The sequence below is a fragment of the Pezoporus flaviventris genome, unplaced genomic scaffold (genome assembly GCF_033815535.1).
Source record: "Pezoporus flaviventris isolate CSIRO_AGI_PZ_B2104156 unplaced genomic scaffold, CSIRO_AGI_Pfla_v1 ptg000045l, whole genome shotgun sequence".
Taxonomy (NCBI): Eukaryota; Metazoa; Chordata; class Aves; order Psittaciformes; family Psittacidae; genus Pezoporus; species Pezoporus flaviventris.
Genome location: NW_026892593.1, coordinates 2,561,140 through 2,567,624, shown reverse-complemented (window position 1 = coordinate 2,567,624; position 6,485 = coordinate 2,561,140). Strand labels below are relative to the sequence as shown.

The 6,485-nt window shown below is 46.0% G+C and overlaps 1 long non-coding RNA gene across 1 annotated transcript; it reads right to left on the bottom strand.

Moving 5' to 3' along the window:
• Positions 1-301: 301 nt before the first annotated feature.
• On the bottom strand, positions 302-6,307 carry LOC133276435 (uncharacterized). The gene is made up of 3 exons (XR_009745872.1): positions 5,779-6,307; positions 3,748-3,856; positions 302-714 (listed from the first exon to the last, which is right to left on the bottom strand). It is a non-coding gene; the product is annotated as an uncharacterized LOC133276435 (long non-coding RNA).
• Positions 6,308-6,485: the final 178 nt, after the last annotated feature.

The window sequence follows — 6,485 nt, the reverse complement described above, 5'->3', positions numbered from 1 at the left end:
TAGGGTGGTGAGGCACTGGAATAGGTTGCCCAGGGAAGTTGTGAATGCTCCATCCATGGCAGTGTTCAAGGCCAGGTTGGACGAGGCCTTGGGTGATATGATTTAGCGTAAGGTGTCCCTGCCCATGGCAGGGGGGTTGGAACTGGATGATCTTAAGGTCCTTTCCAACCCTAATGATTCTATGATTCTATGTTACCTCCAGCTGTGATTCAAAAGTTAAAACAGTTTCAACCCTTTTAAAACATAGGAAGGAGAGGGAATAAATCCAGAGAACTTGAACTGCTGAAGCAAAGACAAGACATTTCACATATCCATCTTTTTATTTCTAGACAAGAAGCCAAAATCCTACAGTACCACTGCTACATTAGGACTTGGACACGTACAGCATCCCTTTCATCATTGCTCTCTTGTGATCCTGAAGCTGGAGAGACCCAGTGTGAGTGTATGGGTGCTGGAGAGGTGATAGTTGTGGCCCAAAACTAGGCCAGAATTGCCTTCACTTGACTGAGCTATGATCGAAGTGTACTTTGCCAGTACAATTCATCTTCAGAAGTGACCAGTGAAAACAGCTGCATACTTATGTAATGATGCTGGCCACCAGAATAAATGTGGTTCTTGGCTAAAGGAGCAGAAAACCAAACAGAAGTGGTGGTGCTGCCCTCTTCATGGCTTTTTGGAGACCAGGCTCTGAAATCTGGAGCTCATCTCTGGTCTCTGCAGGAGAAAAGGATGTTGAAAATCTGGAACAACCAAGCTACAGCAGTGAGTGATAGTGTGGTCATCTTGCCACCAAGAGAAAATGTATTCAATTTATTCAAGGGAGTGCTTGGTTGCTGGATTATAAATGCCAAAACTGGGTGAGAATTTCTAATAAGAGGGTTATTTTATTCTTCACATAGCAGTCTACAGCCCAAAGTGATCCCATGGCTGGCAGCTGAAGCCAGGCAAATCCAGAATGGGAAAAAACATCAGATTTTACCATTGAAACAGCTCACCAAAGGATGAACTTGCTTCTCCCCCATCTGAGATTTTAAAGTGAGAGTTGGATGTCTTTCTTTCTCTTTCTTCTTCTAAATTCAGTTATGATCTTGAAGTCCCTGGGTGAAATTTTCTAGGCAGTGTGGTCAGATTAAACTTTCCTACTGATCCCTCTGCCTTTAAAACCTCATATTTATAAGAAGTGCCTTTACCTGGACCAGAGTTCACCCCACGGACAAGGGAATTAGATATCTTTATTCATTCCTCCACAGCTGTGGGAATGATGTGTTTAGCTATTTTTCCCATCGCCAGTTGTGTCAGTGGTATGTGTTATGCAGATGTGTGTCTAGTGGGAGCTATGCTCAGACAGCACATTTCACATTGATTTATGAACAGACTTCTGAGCACAGCAGCTTCTGGCCTCTGCTGACTTGGGCTGGAATCAGCTTGCACGTTTGTTGCTATTCTTATTCTTGGACCTGCAGTCATGGCTCAAGAACCAGATGCTGCAGAAATGCAGAGCCAATGAGGTCCTTTCCTCAGAGCTCTGCTGCAAGATCCTGGCATGAAGCAAGGGGTGAGTGTGGGTAGCCACAGGGAAAAGATGGGTGGTGAATGTGATCAGCAGTGATGAGCTATAGAAACTGTGTGTAGCAACAAGTTGAGTATACAGTGGTGGGCTGAGGCTGGGTTTGCCCAGGAAAAGATGCCGTAGGACTCAAGACGTGAGAGAGAAGAGCCTGCACAGCATCTTCATTGTGTGAATGGTAGGAAAGGCACATCTGGGAGTAGCTACATGGGAAGTGTCTACACAGAGGAAAGTCTATGGTGAGGATGAAATCCAGGTTATAAGTCCAAGTGATGGATAAGAGGAGGTGATAGTACCAGTGATTGAGAAAGGGAAAAAGGGTCATTTGGAGTGAGAGTAACATTTCCCCTTCAGCCAAGATGGGTCTGAGACGAGGGTCAGATGTCCTCAGGTGTCAGGGAGCCAGGCTGAGACAGGAGTTTTGGTAGGAGGACACAGTTAACAGGACATACATCCATATCCAAATAAAACTGCATTTACACGGATGAGATTTGTCAGAGAACAGGGCAGAGGCGGATGTGAGCAGGGCCCTGTGGGCACAGTGAGGGCAGGATGGGGAAGATGGACAGTGGGGATGAGTAAAGGCTGAAGGGACCAAGTAAGGGCAGAAAGATGCAATGAAGGTGTAGGAAAAGATCTCCATCCATACTAACTCTTTGATCTTTCTACTTACTTTTCCATTCAGATTCTAAATGATATTACAGAAAGTCTTTTTACTGCTATTCATCCAGTAAATCTTTGCAAACTCTTTGAGACAGCAGTGTACTCCCGCCTGATCCCCAAAGACAGATCCTGTTTCTTCATAGTCGTAAGTACTCTTCAAAAGAACGAACCATACAGAACTACAGGGAACTTTGGCCAGGGAATATGATTGTTTTAAAATAGGAATCACCCAGCCCAGATATTAGTACAAAAATAGTTAAATATGATGGACCAAATGTCAAGCCATGAGAAGAGAGACTCGCATTAGAGAAGCACAGACAGAAGGAGCTAATGAAAACATCTCTTCCTGTGGGGACACTAACACAGCCGAATATTCATATTTGTAGGTCGCCCAGTTTAAAGAGCAGTGAGAAAGAAATCTGGGTTTGATATTTTGTACCCTGGACTACAAAGGAATCACTGTGGATATATATAAAAGACAGCTGGGCCGAGGTTTCAGATCACCTACATGCATTAGAAAGGCAGCCAGCCAGAGCACAGTGCTCTTGTTTGATACCTGAACTAATGCTCAACTCTGTCAATGCTTTAAAGGCAAAGAGAGAGGCAGAACAGAGCTATGTTTTATTAAAAGGCTTAAATCACCTGTATCACCACAGAAACAGCAAAGAAATGACATGGCCTGGAGGGAGAAACCTTTGGTTTAAATATCTGTAAAGATGAGTGGAAGAGAAAGAAGAGCTCCTGCCTGGGAAAGCCACAGGCCTGTCTCAAAGTCTACAGGGCTATCTAAACTGAGGAAGTGAATGAATAACTGTGGCACATGCATGAGTGGCTGAAAGCGCAGCCTGAGCAGTAATTGGCTCTATTGGTGCTCCTCTGATTAGCTGGTTTTGGCTACAGCACTCATCAGGCCCACGCTGAGTTCACAGCACTGAAGTATTTATGCTGCACTAGAGAGCGTCTCAGATCAGCTGGTGGATCCCTGCTGAGAAACAGCAAACACAGTTCTGAAGGATGGGGTCTCCAGGGAGGGGTTTTAAATCTTTATTTTGTCTCAGTAATTCCTTGTTGTTCAAGGCTGGAAGAGAAAGGACTCCCGGAATGGATTCAGATGCTCCCGCTACTTTTCACTACCGCAGAGATGAAGGAAGAGAGAAGAAAACTGATGGTGCTTCTGTGGAGAGAAATTTAGGAACAAAATCACGTTGATCACTGTGATCTGAATGTAGACAGCTCTAATTCTTTGCTAAAATACTGATCTGGAAGTTGTAATGAACTCAAATAGCCCAAGGGACCAGCTTGTCACAATGGAAAGGGAAGGTTCCACACCGATGAATCTCTGGAGAGCCTCCCAACAGGGAGAAGTTTCAGCTGGCAACATCTGGCAGAGGGCACAGGAGAAGAGGAGCCACCCCAAGCCCTTACAGTGACACTGGGCACAGCACCAGCAAACATGAATGGAAGAGAACAAAGGAACTGGGCACTTTCAAGTGAGAGGTATGTGGAGACGTGCTTACCTATAGCATCTGCTCCAGAGTCATGGCCAAGACCTCCTTGCAGCTCATTCAGCTCTGAAGTCAGTTCCATGGACACCTGCTGTATCTTCAAAATGCCTACAAACCCACTCTGCAGAATGATAGAGAAATCCACAGAACATTAATTACTGCTTCCACACTCTGGTGATCACCACCAAAAAGTGAATTGGAGAGCATCAGCCAGTGCCAGCATGCACAATCTACTGTGTTTCCTGAGGTGCCTCGCTGATTCAAACACTCTTGTCAAATATAACCAGTATAATGTAGACTATTAGAGGTGGCATTAAGGAAAGACACATCCATATTTTGGGTTTGAGCTGCTAGTGTGTCTCCCTTTCTCACCCTGCTCTTCCCAGCTGTTATGTGGTGGAATCATCAAAATGTGAGAAATAGCAGAGCGGATCACATGAGGTATTTCCAAAGTGGTTTGAGAACAGTTGACCATTATTCATTTGCAACATGCAGTAAACAGAGATGAAGCTTAAATGTGAGGCTCTTCTACCCAGAAGATATCAATCTTATATGTATACACAGAAGAAACAGCAATTGCTGTTTCACACAAGCTAAGAGTTTGGTTTTCAGGATAAAACCAACCAACCTATGGTTACAGACATCAGCTTCTTGGGCTCTATCTCCTCAGCAGCAGTGCTGGAGTAATAACGCACCTGTATACTGCTGCCCACACCTAACACGAAATTCACCTTGCTGAAGCTGCCAGGCTTTGGCACCAGTCATTCCCCTTGGAGAGACCATAAAGGGACATGGAGAGACCACCTTGGATGGGCTGAACATCTCTCCCATCACTTGCAGCACTTCCCTCTTTCTTCACATGACCCCCATGTGTTTTACAACATCTCAAAGCACCATTTCCCAGCAGAAACCTGAGGTTCGTACCAAGGCTTCCATGTACACTGGGTTGCACAAAATACCTCCAGGATTGACCCAGTTTTGCCTGAAGTCAACATCAGCCTCAATTTTCAGTTTTCCTCCTTAGTTATTATGTATGTATTTCAAAACTACTGAATGAGGCACTGAAACCTCCTGTACTGCAGTTTAGTCCCTTCAGGTCCAAAGCAAAAGCAGTATTTCCTGGTTGTTAACATTAAACAAACATTGAGCTTGTTGGTCTGTTGGGATTTCTGGAGGATATTTGCTTTGAAAAATTCTTTTCAGGATTGTCTTTTAAGCTTTTTTCCTGGAATTTGGAAGCAATTTGTTGATCTTCAAGAAATAGATGGTACATATAAAACAAGTGAGAAAAGCTCTCTGGAGTTTTTGTTAGGGAGAAAAAAAAAACCAAATCTGTTTCTGTTTTAGCAAGAACCAACTTGGCTGTTCTTGCATAAAGTTGTGATGAAATACACTGTAGGGCCATGCCATCATGAAATATGAATATTACCTTTGTTAAACTCTCTAGCACACAGCTGAATCTGATGAAACTACTCCAGAGGGAGACACTTGTCACAGCGGAAGTCTTGTCTCACTGTTATGAGGTTGGCTCAGCATTATTTAACTCATGATTCCTTATTTCACACATGATTTTGCACACCAGCCGTGCACGAGGAACCCCCTATACCAGACACAGCACAACTGTGGAACGAAAAGGCACCTCCTGCTCCCAGATGAAGATGGACAGAGGATGAGATTAAAGGAACCAAGCAGGCTGTGCTGTCAAGCTCTTAGTAACCATCACAGCTAGGGAGAGATTTAACTGTTACCATGTCTCCATGATATTCCTATTCTAACAAAAGTTTTTAAGCATCCCATGCCCATTCCTGACTGTCTCATTCCCAGTGAGCTCACGTGTGGGAAAAGGAGAATGCTGAAACAGAAAGAGGCTGTTTCAGGCTGTGAGTGGTGCGGGGCCCCTAGGGAGGCTCCACAGCAATTTTTATGCAGGGACAGGGTCAGTCTCAGAGCCATCTGCCAAAAACATGGAGAAGCCCAAAGCTGCCTCAGCCAGTTCTAGGAGGAAACAGCAAAGTATTTCGAGACCTGACTTTTCACTTTTACCTTGCTCACCAGATATATTTCGAGAAACAGTTGCAGGCTGCTGGGAAGAGCTGCTCTTCTCCGCTTGCAAGTTTTATCCATCCTCATTTCAAACGGGAGAAGTGGGTGATCAGGGTTACAAGCTTCCCAGCACACACATGCATCTTCGTTTTCCCAGGCTCTTCGTTCCCAGCAGGAGCTGTGAGCACCGCACTGCTCCCCTGGGACCCTTGTACTGCCGTCACCCTACGAGCCACCCCTTCACCTCTCACAGCCCTGGGTGCCACCAGTGCCCACCCTGGGGCTGGGGGGTGCCCGGCAGTAGCTACCCTCACCCCGGAGTGTGCTTTGCCCTTCTCATCTCTTCTCTTTTCCATCTTGCCTCTTTGCACTCTCCGTTCCGTCCATCTCTTCCCTTCGCATTCCTCCTCTTTGCAACTCTGCTTTTGCATCCCTCCCCTTTTATCCCTCCCTTTTCACCTCCCCCTTTGCACCTCTCTCATTTACATCCCTCCCCTTTGCCTCTCTGCCCCCTTCGCATCTCTGCCTTTCCTCAACTCTTCTCCTCGCGTCTCTGCCCCTGCACACCCCCTGCCCCCAGACCCTTCGCATCTCCGCGCCCTTGCCCGCTCGGATCTCAGCCCTTTGGGCATCCGAACTCCAGGCACCCTCCATTCTCCGCCCCCTTTCCTTTACACCCCCCCCCCCCCCGCGCTTTCCCTTCTTTG